At 50.3% G+C, this 19,176-nt stretch overlaps 1 protein-coding gene across 6 annotated transcripts in view; it reads right to left on the bottom strand.

Annotated features, from left to right (window-relative positions):
• The window catches only part of ARNTL (aryl hydrocarbon receptor nuclear translocator like), a 100,222-nt gene that overhangs the window by 51,390 nt on the left and 29,656 nt on the right, over positions 1–19,176 (bottom strand). For 5 of the 6 annotated variants that reach the window (XM_030330765.1, XM_030330769.1, XM_030330767.1 and 2 more), the window contains exon 2: positions 19,094–19,166. The exons of the other annotated variant lie outside the window; for it this stretch is intronic. The gene's annotated coding sequence lies outside the window, so the exon portion shown is untranslated. The remainder of the gene's footprint in view (positions 1–19,093; positions 19,167–19,176) is intronic. 6 annotated transcript variants of the gene reach the window in all.

Here is a 19,176-nt window from a genome sequence, read left to right as displayed (position 1 = left end):
ATGCTCAGGGCAGCGCTGAAGCACAATGGGCTCCGGCTAGAAACCAATCACCCTCCCTCCTCCCTTCAGTGGCAGCTCTCCTGCGGGAGTGCTCCGAGGGGAGCATGAACCCCAGCAGGCCCAGGAGGCCTGCAAAAGGCCCCAGGCCACAGATCCAGCTGCAGAGGCTCAAACACTGAATAGGGAACCAATTGGTGAGTTCTCCCAAAAGAGAACTGATAGGTGCTCTGTGGCCAGATTTTCCAAACTCAAAACTGGGACCTACACTGAAAGCGGTAGAACTGTTTACAGCTGGAAAGTTTGGGACCTGGGGGTCACAAAACACGAAGCCTCACTAGAGAGGTCTCCCGTGGGTGTCCCATCTAAAGTGGCCCTTCCTTGGGGCGCCTGGGTGGCTCAGTTGGTTAAGCGCCCGACTTCGGCACAGGTCATGATTTCACGGTTTGTGAGTTTGAGCCCCACGTCGGGCTCTGTGCTGACAGCTCAGGGCCTGGAGCCTGCTTCAGATTCTGTGTCTCCCTCTCTCTGCTCCTCCCCTGAACACACACACTCTCTCTCTCTCTCTCTCAAAAATAAATAAATGTTAAAAAAAAAAAAAAAGATTTTTAAAGTGGCCCTTCCTATAACTCACTTACCATCTGGGGGTCCTCATTTCTTAATTTCTGAAATGGTGTCTTTTCTTTGGGCCCCCCTCTGATTAGAAGGTGAGCCTCATGAGAGCAGAGACCCCCTCTGTCCTGTTCTCGAGTATTTCCAGGACAACTAGAATGGTGGCTGGCTCATGGTAGGTGCTCGATAAATATTCATTGAATAAACGAATCCATGCCAGACCTCTGGAAGTACCAGTGTCTCTCGATGTTCATGGCCATGGTATGAGGGGAAATCATTACCTCTTCTGTAACAATGAGAAAAGCAAGGCTCAGAGAGGGTGCATATTTTTCCCAGGGCTGCACATCTAATGCGTTCATGGAGCTGGGATTCCAAGCCAGGCGTGAAAAGTTCTAATCCTGGCTTTGAAGTGAGCATCTGTTGCTTTTATAATTTAGAAAAAGCAAAGGAGAAAAACTTTAGAGGAAAAAGTACGCATCAGAAAAAGCTTTACATCAAATGATCTAACATATGACAGATTCGGTTCCTGTGCCCTAAAAGCCCAGCTGCAGAGGGCATCGGCACCACAGGCCCGTAGCCAGAGCGGGAGGAAGGGCTCTGGGGCCCCCATTATGGAAGGTCCATTCCTGTCTCTCCGTGGGGCTCCAAAGGCCAGGCAGGAAAGGGAGAAGCCATCAGCAGTGACACCCATGACTCCTATCGCTGTTAGAAACAGCAAGCTTATTCCAGAATTTGCTGGAAAGTTTCCAAGGAGAGGCCTGCAAGCAAATTAGAAGACTGCGGAGTGTTTGGAATCTGACTTCCCTTTATACCCATACCTTGAAAATTGGAATGAATAAAAAAAAAAAAAAGGAAAGGAAGCATACTTTTTAAGACTGAAATTTTAAAAATCTTAAAATTGAAAAGCAGAGATTTACATATATCTCAATTTAGAACACTGAACCCTGCTGACGCTGAGCTTCTGAACCTTTATAATCTGTATATCACAATAAAATTCCTATTAGTCTGATGATATTTTGGGCCAAAACTCCTCCCCGGCCTGTCTGCTAGATGCAGGCAGTGGTTTGAATTGATGTGTAAATCAGCAGGTCGGTCCATCAAAATGACTGGCCAACTCTAGTGCGTGGATACATTTCTCAAATATGGGAAAGTAATGAAAATGGCAACTCGTATCGATAAAACAGGTTTTTCCAAATGCTACCAGGACAACCTGTGAATACAAACACCCTACAGAAAGAAAAGCCCCTCCTGATTGTGAATGAGGGGTGGCAGGACTAAAGAGAACCACATAAGCTAACCTTTCGGAACAGAATTTCTTAGCTACAATTAATTTCTGGGTGGGCTTCGGGGCAGGTGTCTCATTAACAATATTCGTCTTGAGAGTATTTACCACGTGCATTTTTTGGAGAGAGGTTCCGTAAAATTCACTAGATTCACAAACTGATCTGTGACCCCAAAAGACAGGGACTCCCACCAGCCCTCTCTGCTGCCTCTCCTGTTTTCTTTGGACAATCCTGTAACATAAACAACAAGATGGCTTTCAGAGTAGACAAGATGACATTGACAGTCAGGGAAAGTCGCCCAAGCTCTTGCCTGAAGAGCCCGGCCACTGGGACTGCTCACATCAATGAGTGAAAAGAGGTCATTGGCTGGAAGGGACTGGGGGGCTACTGAACTTTACCTTGAGCCCAGTGCCCAGAAGAGACCAAGAGAGCAAACTTAGTGACCAGTGTGTCTTAGGCAAGATGAACTTGGGAGCAACATTGTGAGACAGGAGAAAGAACAAGGGCTTGACAGCCAGGCAGGGCTACCTTCAACCCTGGCCACGTAGCCTTGAGACAAGGATGATGACCATGACAATGGCGATGACGATGCCGAAGACAATATCTACCAAGAGCTATTATTTACCGACGGCACAAAGTCTAGCGTAAGGTAAGCAAATACTTATATACTTGTGAAATAACATACGCTGTTAAATTTTCGCAGCAACACATGAACCTTCTCTATATTATCTCCATTTCCTATATCTGGAAAAAGAAGGTGATGAAGATTAAGTGGCATGCCCAAGGTGCACTGCGAGGTTGGGATTCCAACCTGGGTCTGTGCGACTCTAAGCCCACGCTCTCAACTACTAAGGTCCACTGCACTGCCAAGCCTTGGCTTCCTCATCTGTGAAAAGGTTAATAATACTCACCCTGGCAGGGTGGTAAGGGTTGGACAGAATGCACGGGAAGTGTTTAACACAGTACCTGGCACACAGGAACTCCACAGGGTAGCTATTAATGCAATGTAATGCGATGGCATCTGGACCTTTGGAAGAGAGAAGAAGGATGGTGGGAGGTGGGCATCTGGCTATACAGATGGTGCAGCATTTCACTTCACGGGGTTCGACAAACAGGATTAGGAACTTTGGACCAAGGCTTAAGAGCCTGGGATGGCATATTCTCGGGAACAGAGAAGGGACACCACAGCAGGATGGGTAGGAATGTGTTTACTCTGAGATGAAAGGGTTTTCTTTGAACGTTGGAGAGGACTGGGGACTTTTTGGAAGGAGGAATAAGTCAAGCCTCAAAAGAAAGTTTTCAAGAGGCAGCGCCAAACAGCACGGCTATTCCTGGGCTACAAATACATGCTGACCGACCACCCGACTCTCTGACACCCGAGGGAGAAGAGTCCCTGTGCGTGTTTGCAGCAAGGGAGATGCCGAATCCCCAGGTTATTGGTAAACCCTGTCCGGAACGTGGGCAGAGCAGAGGATCTGTTACAGCAAGTCTCCTTTGGAAGTCAATATGAAGAAAAGTACCCATTGCAAGCGAGAACCAAAGATTTAGTGTGGCTTGTGGTGTGTAAGAGCAAAGGGCCTGTCTGTGGGAAAAAGCATCAGCCTCGCTGACATTGCCATCTTGACTACCCTCTTATTGAAAGACTGAACGGGGGAGTCTGGAGAGCCGCAGAGTCGCTCCTCAGAGAGCCAACGGCACTGCAGAGAATGTGCATCCAGGGCTGACGTCTGCCGGGGGAGAAGAACATCACGGAGTATCGCCAGGCTCTCCCCAGACCAGCTTCGCCCCTGTGTTTCTTAGAAAGGAATTGCTCTACCAAGTTACCCCAACAGGCACCAAAGACGATCAAAGGTCCCCACACCCTGTCACGGGTCCCCTCTCCTCTGTTCCCACAGCCCGACGCAGGACGCAGCATCAATTTCCTGGACCAAATTAACTGCCTCTAACTAGTTCTGCTGCCCCCTCCTACAGTCCAGCCCCCACACTGCCACCAGCTGGCTTTCTAAAATAAAAGTGCTGACCACGTCACTCACCTCCTGAAAGATGTCTACTAGATTTGCACTGCCTACGGAATAAACACCAAAGTCTTCACTTGCATTAATTCATTCATTTTTTTTCTCCCCCTCACCAATCTAATGTGTGATGATCACCTCCTGCGCGCCAGGCTCTGTTTTATGTCCTGGAGATAGAGTGGTGAATGAGACAGGTAAGGCAGGCACCCGTCCTCGTGGATTTACATTCTAGGGCAGTAAGGCAAACACTAACGAAGACAAACAGATACAGAAGTCAGGTAACAACGGATGCTAATAAAGAGAAATGAGGCAAGCTGAGAGGATCGAGGGATCGGCTAAAGGGTGGGGTTGGACAGCGCATTTTAGTCCTTGAACATGGTGACTAGAAGTCTGTTCCTCTCCGGCCCTCATTTGAACGGAGAACAGAGTGCAGCGAAGGTGAGCCAGGCAGAGATGTCGGGGAAGACAGATTCGGGGGGAGAAGAGCAAGGGCCAATGCCCCGAGGCAAGAAAGAGGAACAGCAAGAAAGGCACAGTGGCTGGAGTGGAGTGAGCAAAACAGAGAGGTCCAAAAGGAGAGATCAGAGAAGCAAGAGGGGCTGGCAGGCCATGGCAAGCAGGTCTATTCCAAGGATGCCGGGAAGCCACCGGAGAATTTGGGCAGGGAAATGATACCATCTGATTTACCTTTTAAAAGGTCACTCTGCCTGATTGCGCGCAGCACTGGCAGCAGTGGGGCCCGAGCGGAAGCAGGGAGACCTGCTGCGAGATGGGGGGCATCTGGAGGAGGGGAGGGAGGGGCGGTGCTTTCAGGGTGCACTCTGATGGGAAACCTGTCAAGAACTGTCCGCAGACAGCGTGAAGTGCAAGGTTTGGAGCAGGATCCAAGGTGATGCCGATATGTTGGGCCTGCGTAACCAGGGAAATGGTCCTGCCACATAAAACGGGGAAGCTGGGGGAGGGGCAGGGTTATGATTTTGCCTTTTTTCCTCCTGTTAAGAAGAAAAATACCAAGACTTGTATTTAGTGGCGTTGGGTCTGGGATACCCATTAAACATCAACGCGTGGATGCTGAGTGGGCAGCGGGTATGCGGGTTGGGGCTCCGGAGAAAGGTCTGAGGGCGTCGTCGTCCCGACGACCACCAGGTCCTCCAGCTGTTGGCCTCAGCTCCAGACACGCGGCCAGGCGTCACTTCCTCTAGGCTCTGGCCTCCTCCTGTCTGGAATGTTCTGCCTGCAAACTTCTGCAGTGTAGACTCTTACCAGTCCCTTAAGACTTGCTCAAAAGTCACCTCTTGTCTATGAGGCCCCTCCTGACTGCCCAGGGGAGAGCGCCTAAGCCCCTCCTTCTCCCACAGTGCCCTGTCATGTGCCCCGATGGCCTTGTGTCACCCCTATTTTCGCCTTTCCTCGCTGTGAGCTTCCCGAGGGCAGTGAGTGCAAGACTATTCCTCTGTGCACCCTGCCTCCTAACACAAGGCCTGGGCACGGCAAACGTTTGCCAAATGACCGGAGTTCTCCTCTCTGTGAAGAGACGCAAAGGAGCCACCTGCATGCAGGCTGGTGGACACTGCCACTGTTGTCCGCAAGGGGACGGGGGGGGGGGGAAGTCAGGCGTCACCGCAGCACTGCCACCGCTCAATGTGGTAGAACGGTATCTGCCTTCGAGCAGTTTCTCAACAGCACGCGGGAGCTTTGAGAAATCCACGAGCCGAGTATCTCAGGATGTGGTGAGGTGTCGTGAGCACCGCACCTGAGAAACATGTGTCGGGTCTCACTGCAGGAACCCCCAGCGAGTCCAAAACCAAAGCACTCAGGAGTCAGAGATGGAGGGAAGGAAGCAGCCCTCATGTACGTGGACTCCTGTCCTCCTGACGGTGAGCCCGGAAGCAGGTCCTACTTGCCTTCTTTCGTAGACACAGGCAACGAGCATCCGAGAGGTTAGGTGATTTGCCCAGGGTCACAGAGCCAGGAAGGACAGGAACCAGGATTCACACTCAGGTCTTGGCCAATCCAGTGCCTGCGTTCCTTCCGGCAGATCGTACCATGGGCAGGATCCTTAGGGACCCTCTCAGCCCCACAGTGTGCCAAGGATATGTAATTCTGGGGAGGGGATGTGATCTACCCACTGTGACTGAGGAGTCACTAAGCCCCTGACTCCTGGGCCGGGCTCCTAGAGCACTGCGCGTGCACGGTGCCAGGCATTTCTTACAGGGCACAGGCAAAGCCGAGCACAAAGTTTTAACAGTCCAACCTATCTGCTCTCAAGTGCCCTAGAAATAAAAGCGAGGGACGGGGTGCCTGGGTGGCTCAGTTAGTTAAGCGTCTGACTTCGCCTCAGGCCATGACCTCGTGATTGTGGGATCGAGCCCTGAGTTGGGCTCTGCACTGACTGTGCGGAGCCTGTGTGGGATTCTCTCTCTCTCTCTCTCTCTCTCTCTCTCTGTCTCTCTGCCCCCTCCCCACTTGTGCTCACTGTCTCAAAATAAACTAAAACAAAACAAAACAAAAAAAGCGAGGGGAATGGGAAACTGTATTTTGTACCAACTATTCCTGTGATCCTGGGACCCCATCAACAGGTAGGAAGCCAAGTGAGAACGCCGTGAGTGCACGGAGAAGGTCACAGAACCAGCCCTGTGAACCGAGCGGACTAGCGTGTGGCAGCCTTCTCGTTCCTCTGGGCAAGTGTTCGCTGCCCACCTACTGTGTGCGAGACACTGAAGAAAGCAGCACAGGACAGGGAGGAGAAGCCCGGCGTTGAACCGTGGCTCCCCGACCAGCACATCAACCTCTCTAAGCCTACTTTCTTCATCTGTAAAGAAGAGCCCTGTTTCACAAAGCTGTTCTGGCTACTGAGTGGGGTGACCCATGCCCCGGGTATACGGCAGTGACCCAGTCAGCACCAAATGGCCGGGAGTTTGTTCATTGCTGAGAAAGCAAAAGAGGTTTACTCATGCTGGAGAGAAAAGGAGTGGACGAAAAGGTAGCCACACCAAAGCTCTTGTAAAAACTTAGCAGGACTGAAGTAGCATCAACCCTCTGAGGATTTACCAAAGCATAAAGAAATCCTTTAAGAAATTTTGAGGCGCTGGGGCGCCTGGGTGGCGCAGTCGGTTAAGCGTCCGACTTCAGCCAGGTCACGATCTCGCGGTCCGGGAGTTCGAGCCCCGCGTCAGGCTCTGGGCTGATGGCTCAGAGCCTGGAGCCTGTTTCCGATTCTGTGTCTCCCTCTCTCTCTGCCCCTCCCCCGTTCATGCTCTGTCTCTCTCTGTCCCAAAAATAAATAAACGTTGAAAAAAAAAATTAAAAAAAAAATTTTGAGGCGCTGAAATATCTTAAGGCAGGGTGGGGAGAAGGAGAGGCAGAATGAAAGGGAAAAGGAAAAGAGAGAGAGGAAGGATTTGAATAGATCAGTGTATTGGTAAGAGTCAATGAAGTTAACATATATATATATACATACAAAATAATGTCATTTGATTGCTGATGGATAGAGTTGCCTATTCATTATGTATATTCTTCTCCGTCAAGCTCCTATTCAATCTTCAATACCCTACTTGCTTGATAATTTCTTCCACCACCAACCCCCACCCCCCGCCATTCACCTGGAGGTTAATTAATCTTTGCTCTGTTAGTTGATTCTTACAATGTACACGTTACATGGTCTCTGCTCATTGGGTTCCCCTACCTAACAGTGAGTTCCTGAGAGCACATGTTGTGTATGATTCATCTTGGTGGCCTTCCTCTGTCCCTAGGATCCCCAGCCAGCAGCCAGCAGGTTGGAGCATCCCCAGAGGAGAACCTTCTCTCTACAGCAGGAAAAGGAGCCAGGACTCATATTTATAAGTATCCATTCTATGCTGAACATTTGAGAAGCACATTCCGAGTCTTAATTCATATATTCTTCAAAATGCCCCATGAGGGAATTATTATCCCTATTTTGTAGAAGGGAGACACTGAGGCTCAGGGAGGTGAGGTCAAAGTTTCATACTGCTAGTAAAAGTGATGAGGCCAGGATTTGATTCTCGGTCCGTCAGACTCCAGATCCCCTTGTTTTCAGTAGACCAGCCCACCTGCATGAGTCTAGTGAAGCTGAAGGCATCCAGAAAGGATGAGTGGTCTGGACATCGAATCTCCCTGCAGGCTCATAATGAGGTTAGTGCTAAGGAGGTTTGACCAACACAGGGTAACCTGTTAGCAAAAGCCAGGCACCAGGTCAGAGGGACAGAGAGGAGGCCTCGGGAGAAGACAGAATTCTAAATTTCAGATACAGTTAGCAAATGGCAAATTGACCATCTCCCCAGACCCATCCTGTCTAAGGAGAAGAAGACACATTCTGGGTCAGCAGTTCTCGACCACGTGTGATCAGTTAAGTCCCCTGGTCCAGAATTCACAGATCCTTTCTAAACACTGGGGAAGCATTCAGGAACACAATCCTAAGTGTTAGCACTCCTGGGAGAAAGCTGGGGACAGAAGTGACCACAGGACATCTGGGAATGTCACTTCCTTGTCCTTTCTCCAGCCCCAGCCCTGTAAAGGAAACTTCCAATGGTGCGCTGTAGGCCCAAAGCTACATCTCAGCCTCACAGGGGTCTGACTCCACTGCATTTGGAGGACCTGCGTCCAAGAGACTTTTCCTTACCAGCTGTGCAACACTCAGTAAGTCAGATCTTCTTTGGGCCTAAGTGTCCCCAGATATAAACAGGGGGAGGAGGAGAATGCCTGCTTCAAAGGGAGGTCGTAGGGACGCTATGAGAAAACACATGTGGGAAGAAACTGTCCGTGTCAAACGGCGTTCAGATGTAAAGAAGGGGTGCTGGGAATCGTGGGGTACCTCACCACATCACCTGCTGCCCCCCTCCCCAAGTGTCCTGGGCTTAAGGCCCGGCACTCCCGGGTGCAGCTCCTTCAGTGCTGAGCTGGTCTCCGTACCGATGGTTCAAGGGAGAACACAGGAGTGCTGGGAGAGCTGTGGAACAGGAAGCTGTGACTTGGCCCTCCTCTTCCAAAGGCTACCGGGCACAACAACAGCCCTTAAATAAATAGTTAACAATTGGCTACAACAGTTGAGGAACATTTTTGTCATCATGCAGGATGATAACCATCACCAAAATCAAAATATGAAAATCGTTTAATTAAACCTATAGACTAAGACAAACGTATCATTTTGATGGCGTATTTGTGAGGTTTTAAAGTTTTAAGTGTTTAAGCAAAAAAAAAAAAAAAAAAAAGAAAAGAAAGAAAGAAAGAAAGCTAGATAATTAAAGTTATAATTGGATACTCTTGGGAGAAGCATGAATTGGTACAGCCTTTTGGGAGAGCAATTAAGCAATATTGATTCAAATTTTATTTAAAAAAAAATTTAAAAAAAAATTTTTTTTTTAACGTTTATTTATTTTTGAGACAGAGAGAGACAGAGCATGAACGGGGGAGGGTCAGAGAGAGGGAGACACAGAATCTGAAACAGGCTCCAGGCTCTGAGCCGTCAGCACAGAGCCCGACGCGGGGCTCGAACTCACGGACCGCGAGATCTTGACCTGAGCCAAAGTCGGCCGCCCAACCGACTGAGCCACCCAGGCGCCCCTAAAAAAAATTTTTAATGTTTATTTTTTTTTTTAACATTTTTTTTTCCAACGTTTATTTATTTTTTTGGGGACAGAGAGAGACAGAGCATGAACGGGGGAGGGGCAGAGAGAGAGGGAGACACAGAATCGGAAACAGGCTCCAGGCTCTGAGCCATCAGCCCAGAGCCTGACGCGGGGCTCGAACTCACGGACCGCGAGATCGTGACCTGGCTGAAGTCGGACGCTTAACCGACCGCGCCACCCAGGCGCCCCATTAATGTTTATTTTTGAGAGAGAGAGACAGAGCATGAGCAAGGGAAGGGTAGAGAGGCAGGGACACACAGAATCTGAAGCAGGCTCCGGGCTCTGAGCTATCAGCACAGAGCCCGATGCAGGGCTCAAACTCATGGACCGCAAGATCATGACCTGAGCTGAAGTCGGATGCTTAACCGACTGAGCCACCCAGGCGCCCCTGTGTTGTTTCAAATTTTAAATTCAAACTATTTAAGTTGGAAGTCCCACTTCTTGGTGCCTATGCCACAGAAAATCTCATGTAAAAGTTCACAAGCACGTACAACAATTCCCACATCAGCAGCCGTGGCGATGGCAAAAGATCAGAACCTGGGTGTCCACCAGCACGGGAACGATTAAACAAACTTGAAATGTATCCATACCATGGAGTACGGCTGCCAAACATAAGGCACGTCTACCTGTACATAGCGACTTGTAAAGATGACCATAAGCACTGACAGTCAGCCACTGAAAGGAGAGCTACAGGATGGTACAAATAGAGAAATTCCATTTTTACAAAACAAAAGTGAAAGTGCGTATGTTGGAGATAAGGGCAAAGGAGGTAGAAGGAACACAAGCGAATGAAAAAGTCCAGGACTATACCCAACAAAGTCTCAACTGCCCATCGGTGGAGAAGGCTGGAGGTGGAGAAGTCACGAAGACTTCCTTCCTTCATGCGAGTGCACTTTAGTGTTGTCTGAATCTGCTACAAGTGTAGACTCCTTTGTGATGACAAAAACAAACAAAAATAGCCCTAAAAGGTCATACAACGATGATAATTTTTAAAATTCCAGTGCTTGCAAGCACTCCCCTAAAGTAAGCACCCCGGGACGTAGCACAGCCTCTCCATCTCTGCCTGTGGCCACTGGCCCTGTGCACACCCCTGGGCTTGCCTAGGAAAAGACTACAGGTGGGGATCGTCTCCAGGACTGAGAATCTCAAATCCCTCAGCTATTTCAATAAGAATTCTACCAAATTACAACTATTTCAACAAGCTGGCTAATAAAAAGGACTAAGTGTCTTAGTCAAATTTTATAACATCATAAATTACTGAATTCAAGTTCACTTGTTGGCAGCCTCTCTTAAATAGGGGCCATCAAAATTGATATCCTGCATTACCCAACATTGTATGTTGACTGATTGAGTCTCCACTGAAGAGTTCTTAAAAACTGCTTAATGAGGAAATCCCACGGGGAGGAGAGACGGTGACTCCCCCAAATCCAAAACGGGCCTATGTAAAACACTATAGTCACTTGGGTTCTCATAAAATCCCAGCTTATGGGGTGAAGTAACCTTCCTATCTATGGCCAAAGTTGCTGATGAAACAAAATAATCCTAAATCAATTCAGTGTCTACGAGGTGTTGGGTTACGTTTAGGAGAGACCGCCCAGTCCGTGACCTGCAGGCCAGGTGAGTAGCTGGGCAGGGCTGGGCAAGGGTGGGTAAGGGTGAGCAGCTGGGCAGGGCTGGGCAAGCCAGAGAAGCCACTGGAGGAGGGACCGCCACTCTTCCCCAATGCCATCAGACCTCCGATTTTTCACGCAGGTTAGAAATCCAGATTTCTAGACAATATCTACCACGTGTCAAGTGTTGGCCACATATTCCAAAGTTTTACAATGTCGTGAGCACTGACAAAATACATCTGCCGGCCAGATGCAGCCCATGAATCAAGTTCTCAACCTCAGCCTGAAACTATCTACATTTTCTTAATGGGTCATCTTTGTGCAATTTAATTTTTAGAAGGATGGGAGGAGGCAGGCAAATAATATGGAACGAGAGTCAAGTGTTTGATAAGTAAGAAAATATTTCTAACGTACTTGAGGAAACAATGGTAGTTGTCTGGGTCAAATTCTGAAGAAATTGTTAAAATTTGTTGGCTATACCAGGCATGAAGCACTTGAGAGGGAGAACTTCCCAGGTCCAGAGGAAATTTCCACAATTTACTGTCAATGAATCTCCAAGAACTTACTCGACTATGTTTATCGTAGGACATCGAAAATAACAACATCAAGTACAGATGCTAGGTGTCACTCAGGCATTCGGCATCCGGGAGCACCAGTGTGGGTCATGCAGCCTCTGGGCAAGATTCCAAGAGAGGCCTGACGAATCTCCCTCCAGAACCAAAACCAAACTCAACCAAGACTTAAGAGTCAACATCAGAAAACTGTGCTCATTTTTCCCAAAGCCAAAAAAGTCACAGCTATATTTGTGCTAATAACAATATCTGCACATAACTGCAACTCACAAAGCGCTTTTCTGAAGCACTAGCTCACTCCTCGGAGCCTTTAACTGCATCGTAGACTTTGTATCTCGTCCAAAGTCGTCTTACAGTTACTGCTAATGACACTACTTTTCAAAAGCGACAATGATAACAGATTATTTGGCATTTGCTACATGCCAGGGCTAAGCACATTTTCATTTCCCCTTCACACGAGCCTCACAGAGGTGATCACTAGGATCACCATCCCGTGCGGCAGGGGAGGAAACTGAGGCCTACAGAACTTGGGTGGGCAGTCTGAGTTACACCATCAGCAGGCACAGAGCTGAAATACTGAAGCAGGTCTGCTGGGGCCCGTGCTCTAAGCCAATCTCAATTTGCTGCTGGCAAGTGTACCCAAGGCGTGGCCAGGGTCCTTCTGCTGCTCCTCCCCCACACCCACTTTCCCCACTTGGTCAGAAGCCATTTTTTTTATTTTTATTTTTCCCACTCAAAACTGGTATGAATCACTCCGGGCTCAGCCAGCCTGGCCCTACAGGGCCCCGGAGGCCTGGTGAGGTGCCCCTGGCGGACCGGCTTCCTCGCTGCCAGCTTAAGGAGGGTAGCCAGGCCTGCTGGGGTCTAGATGGGGCTTTCACGTCACTGCTGTCTGAATAGGGTCTGGGAAGCGGGTGCTGACAAGTCACAACAACCCTGTGAAACGGTCACTGAGGTACCAAAGAGGCGGGTGGAGGAGAGGGGAGGCGCCTGCAGCTTGGGAAAGGAGAAAATATTTATTTAGCCAACGGCTATGAAATATCTATTATTCGAGGCCCCATACCAGACCCATGAAAGAGGGAGACACTGTCTCCAATGTGCACAAGGATAAATTATGCAAACAAAAACACGGAGCAAGAAACACACACACAGCCCCGTTCATACACATATACTCACCAACACAGGTACACGTACACGCAAACTGCATCGTTCAGCAGCTGCCCTTAAGGTGGTAACCTCTGTGCTCCCTTCCCCAATTCCACAGACCCCTCGGCCCTGACTATGCCAGCTACTGCCCTGCCACAGACACCACGCCACGGCTGGTCCCCAGGGGTGCCAGAAGGACAAGGAAGGCAGGCACACAGATCACGATGGCCCTCGGTGGTCAGAGCCATCCCCAGAGTGTGTGCAGGGCCATAGGAAGGTGCTGGCTCTATCCTAAGGGGAGAACAGGGTCCACTTCCTTACAAAAGGGGGAGGAGGTGGAGAAAAAGACAAAAGGAGTGGTCCTGGGGGTCTGAGACAAAGGCATCCCAGTGAGGCACAGACTCTCAGCACAGCGGCTCTGACATGGAAACAGGTGAGGGGTACCGGCTAAAGTGTGTGGGGGCCCTGGGGAGCCCCTGTGGCCCATCTCGCCAGATGCCCGTGGTGCAGGGGGCAGGGAGAAAAAGCGGGACGTCAGGCAGGCTGTGGGGCAAGTCCGTGGGGCACACCTACCTACAGGGCAGACCCCCACAGTCCTGGGCTCACCGGGCTGCCCAGTGGAGGGGCAAACCTTCACCGATCTACAACCACACAAGTAAACGAAAACCGGCCTCTGTGGCGAGCACTGCAAATGAGCGGGAGTGCGGGCTGCGGGCACGCATGGCAGAGGGACCGCGGTGCAGGAGGGAAGGGGAAGGGCGCCAACCTGGTCAGCACATGCGGCAAACCCCCGCTCGCATGTCCCGTGTTGACCTGGGCCTCAGTCCCCTCAGAGGGGGCGTGTGGGATCATAATGATGACACTTGCCGCAGCCAACACCTGCCGAGGCCCTGCCACCACGTGCCTGCCCGCCAAGCACTCTGCCTGGGCTTGCCAAACAGCCAGCGAGCCGTAAGCGATATGTCACGAGAACGGTGATGGTGACGATCAGACCCAGGTTTCTTATCGGGGAGGTCAGCGGACGCTTCCTAGGAGGCGGCACATCAGCGGAGGTCTGAAGGCACAGAGTGGGCATGGACCAGATAAACCAAAAGGAAAATGCATCCATGCGGCGGGCAGCTTTTAAAAAGTCCCTGAGGACACCTCCGGATGAGGACAGCAGCTCCAAGTGCCAGCTGGAGCACCCTGGTCAGCAGGATGCCTCCATGGTAAGAACGGCTACTTCCTCTAGGAAGCACTCCCAGCTTGCCGTGAGCCCCCACGCAAAAGCTGCACGTTCAGTACAATTCCCCAGGTCTGTGGCAAAACTAGGAAGTGGAGAGGACGAAACGAGCGTTGAGCCGATGGCCCCGCGTGAAAACACGAGCACGTACTGACTAGCGCCCGGGTGCGCTGTGCCCGCTCCCATGGGGAGTACAGACGCTGACCTGGCATCTGCGGGGTCTGAACCTCTTCCTGCGCCACTCGTCGGTGTTCACCGAGGACTTTACAGGGCTCCAAGGGCAGATAAAGAAGCCCCCGGGCGTGTCCACAAAGGACTGCTAGCTTGTCCTCACCCCCTAGCCAGACAAGTATTCTCAGCTAGGTGATGGGGAAGAAAACCTGTCAGCGGTTAGCAAGAATCGTCATTTTGGCTAATTTAGAAAATCTGGGATTCACCCGGGCTGAAGCTGGGCAGACCTCACTCCTGAGCATTCCTTGATGGGTTATTTTTCATTTTGAATTGCTGTTACTGTTCCATCGACAAGGGAGTTTTTTGAAAGTCAGGGGCAACGAATGTAAGGAAGTTACATTCCTGAGGCCCCAGCATGCTGGGAGACACAGCAGGCGGCCACACACCCACACCCAGAGCAATGCCTCCTGCACTCAAAGCTGAGGGGACAGGCGGGTGGCTCTGCCCAACGCCATGGCCGATGAACCTCCAATTTCAAGTACATTTGATCACGTTCTAAGTCTGTGCAAACAGACTTTACTATCCTTACTTCAACACACACTTCCTGAGCCGGATGTACTATGCTGGTACTGAGAACCAAGTATGTGTGTGTGTGTGTGTGTGTGTGTACACGCGCACACGCATGTGTGGTCCCCACCCTTAAGGAGCTCAGTTTACTGAGCATAACAAGTAGTAAATCAACAGTGTGCTGATAAGCACTTTGGAAGAGAGAAATGCAGGGTGTTGTGGGAGACAAGAGGAAGGTCGTCCCCAGGTCAGAGAGAGGAGCAACGGGGGAAGGAAGGTGTCCGGAAGACTGGAAACCTGAACTGAGCTACTGAAATGGGGAGCAGGGCACAGGTCATTCCCCAGAGGGCCCAGAGGTGATGGCCGGTGGGAGGCTGGGCCGAGGTTAGAAATACATGAGGAATGTGCCCACAGGCCAGATCATGAAAGCCTGAAGGCCTACCAAGGAGCTTAGGTTTTATCCTGCAAGCAATAAGGAGCCCTTGGAGAGCTTTAAGCAGAAGAAAGCCATGATCAGATGTGTGAGTTATAAACATCATGCTGATAAGGAGTGTGGGGGTGGAATGAGGGAGGACAAAAATGGACACAGGAAGAGCAATTAAGAGGCTTTTGAAAGAAATCCAAATGATGAGTCCTAAGGGAAGGAGTAGGGAGGGAAGAGAAGGGAGTGGACAAGTGAGAAGGCACACTCTTTACTAGGATGGTCACCCACAGAACAGGACAGCGGAGGGAAAGGACAAAGGCAGGGACGACTCGTGAAGGAGACGCAACTTGGGGCTGCAGTCCCAGGCACGGCAGGTGACACAGGGAGACAGACGCACCTGGCCGCGGGGCAGGGATGGGCCTGAGGTGCCCGCGGGCAGCGGACAGCAGCCAGCAGCACAGCCTAGGAGGAGGTTCTGTGCTGGATATGTAGTTCTGGATGACTGCAGGGTAGAAAGGAGCACTGCACAGGCTCCGCCGGGGAGAATTCTCGCGGTGATGAGAAAGGGACCAAGCAAAACCCTACCAAGCTAAGGACAAAAGAAAGAACACTAGCAAAGCAGGCTGTGGAGGCAAGGGCTTTGGGGCTGGAGGAGAACCTGGAGAGGCAGGCAAGGTGAGGTGAGGCGAGGCGAGGCGAGGCGAGGGAGCACCTACCGAGGAGGGGAAGAGACAGTTCAGAGGCCACAGACGAGGGGCCGGAAAAGGGAGTCCTCACTGATGGAAGCAGTTAGGTGTTAGCAGCCACGGCCCAGCAAAAGAATTTAGGAGTGTTGACAGTTCAGCTGACGTCTGTAGAAGTCTCAAACAGAATTATGACTTTTCCCCCAACAGCCTCACTGTCTTACTTCATTTCTTGGTGGGGCCTTCCGATGACCCTAACTAAACTGTTGGCCACCCTCTCCCTTTACTTTACTTCAGGGCGTGATCACGCCTGCCTGACCTTACACACCACGTCTCATACCTTTATTCTGTCTGTCTCCCCTACTAGAAACATCTTCTCAGGAGTAGCCTCATGAGGACAAGAGGCCGTGTCACCTCTACAGCCACGGTGCCAAGAGTCAGTGCCTGGCACACAGAGGTTAAGCACCTTGTCCCAAGCCTCTTGGCTCATTACAAACAGCAAATATTCACTGAGCACATAGGACATGCCCAAGCCATGATAGATGCTGGGGGTGTGGGGGGAAACACCTGGCCCTCAAAGCTTAAAGTTGAAGGTGAGCAGAGACAAATACCAAATATTTAAACAAAAAGTCGATTATAATTGCCGCAGAGCTAGGGCTGAAATCTGTCATGCCTTCCAGTGGTATTTCCTTTCCAAGCCCACGACTGTCAACCTTCTCCAAGTTCCTCCAACCCAGGAAATTTTTACCTGGGGAAACAGTTAAAGCGATTAAGGTTTGGTCTTGATTTCTTGCAGAGATCCCACACTTCCTCCACCCTTTCACCAGACTCCTAGGAAGTGGAAACACCCACACTAGGCTCTGAATATTTAACCCGCATAGCTCAGTCTGTCCCTAGTCCTTCTACATAAGTGGGAGGAGTAATTCCAGACTCAGGTGAGAGAAAACAGGAAGCAGAGTCACCCGGGGGTCAGATCTGGGTTCAAATCTCCTGTAACCTTGGGCAGGTTACTCAGCCTCTTTATGATCTGATTTCCTCACTACTGATGTGAGAAAACGAACTCCCCGTGTTGGAGGCTGTTGCAGAGAGGACCTAAAACGACACCTGTAGAGCACCAGCACCGTGCTGGGGACCTACCGAGGGCTCCATAAATGGTGGCTCTGAACCACTTACACCTGCTGCCTTTGTTCCCAGATCTCAAACTGCTACATTCACACAAACCAAGCCAAGTGTGACTTAGAATCCAAACCAAAGAACGTACACTCAAAATGCTCAGAGCACAAATTGATAACCTGGCCGGATGACCTGAGGACGTATCTCAAACTCCCATACATGGGCCGACCCTCCAGTAAGAGGTCTCATTTGAGTCTCCTGGTCTACCCTCTCTTCCCCTCCATTGTGGCAAATGCAACTCTTTCGCCGACAGATCGCATCTTGTCTCCTGGCAGGAGTCCAGACATGGGCTGGGTTCCGTGTGCAAGCTGCGGCACAGCCGTGAGCACCACGCCTCCAAGGGCACATAAGAACACAGTCACCAGCCCAGGGTGCACACAAACCCCCAAGCACCGCTTGGCTCCAGAGAAGGAAAAGAGCACCGGTCGCAGCATGTTGTGCCTGCCTCAGAGCTAAAGAAAAGGTAACTGCGACATGCAAATGTGTACTCCCTTCTTTTAAGGCCCACACTCTCTATGGGTGGTCTATTTTCCTAGTGTCTTCGATTCTTTATCCCTCATTTATGTCCAACCCTGTGCAGCCTGGAGCCTTCATCCCCCATTCTCCTCCTGTGGCATCCTGTTCCTCAAGGCCACCTGTAACCAACGTGTCACCAAGTCAGCAGCCTTCCTTCAACTTCCTTCTCCATGGTCCCTGCTGCCCCCTTCTCTTCCCTTCCTGGGACTCTCTCCTCCTTGGCCTTTGGTTCTCTTCTACCTTTTTCTTCCATCTGGAATTATGCACATTCCCCAAGGCTCAGCTCTCCGCTCATCATGGGGAGAACTCATTTAATCCCACGGCCTCCCTTCCACACCTCCAGACCAAACCCTCTCAGTCCCAGCTTCAGCCCTGCACTTCCAATTGTCTACGGGACATTTCCTGTGGATGAACCACTGTCATCCTGAATTCAGTGTATCTAAAACCAGATGCACCAACTACCCCTCTCAGTCTCCAATGTCTACATGTGCCAATGATGCCACTGTGAACCACCAAGTTTAAACTTCCATTTTCTTTGGCTCCTGTTCTTAAAGTCTAAGAAGACTGTAAATCCTATGGATCTCCCTTTGCAACAGCTCTTCTATTGGTCCTTTGCCCCTGTTTTCACCACTGTTAACCACATGCCATCATGCGCAGATTGCTGCTGTTGCTTTGAACAAGCCCCATGCCTCCTGTCCAGCTATGAGAAGAACGGTCCGAGCGTGTCGCTTCTGCCATTTCACTTCTTTTCCCAAAATAACCTCAATGGCTTCCCACTGCCTCCAGGACAAAGTCCAAGTGCCTTAGCCTGACATTCAGGGTTCAGAGAAGGAGTCTGAAAACAACAGCCCACAGGCTAAATCCTACCTACCACCTGTTTTTGTAAATAAAGCTTTACTGGGACCCAGCGGTGCCCATTCATTCATAGCTGCTTTCATGCTACAACAGCAGAGCGGAGTAGCTGTGATAGAGACCGCATGGCCTATGAAGTCAAAAATATTTACCGTCTGACCTTTTACAGAAGAAGTTTGCTGACCCTGGTCTAGAACAATCATCTCTTGCCAAAGGTCTGGCCCATGACTCCTCTGAAGCTCTTGCTCCTGTGGGTCTGTTGCTGAGCCCACTGTCTTTGTGTCTTATGCCCACTTTCTCAAACCCGAAAACCTTATTTCACTCTTCTCCGGATTTTTCCTTCAAAACCCAGCCAAAGCCCGCCCTGCCATGAGCCTGGGTGCCATGAGCCTTACACCTCCTGGATGCCCCTCCAGAGCATCTACTTCATAAACCTACAGTGAAATTTCACTTCTCCTGTGGATCCCTTCTGCATGTACTACAGGCTTCTCTAGAGTCTAGGCTTGGTAACCTCCACAGAGCTGTGCCAATGATAACTTTCTTGCCCTTTATTCCAAATACCGATCCTCAACAGCATAATTTGGTAAGAAGGCATCAAACAAACTTACCAGTGAAGGCCTAGGATTCCACATTTGAAAAGTTAAGCTTGGGTCCAAATGCGTGCACTCTAGCCAGCACCACCTAAAGCCAA

The sequence above is a fragment of the Lynx canadensis genome, chromosome D1 (assembly GCF_007474595.2).
Source record: "Lynx canadensis isolate LIC74 chromosome D1, mLynCan4.pri.v2, whole genome shotgun sequence".
NCBI classification, from domain to species: Eukaryota; Metazoa; Chordata; class Mammalia; order Carnivora; family Felidae; genus Lynx; species Lynx canadensis.
The sequence above is the reverse complement of the archived record's forward strand: the minus strand, read 5'-3'. Positions and strand labels throughout refer to the sequence as shown.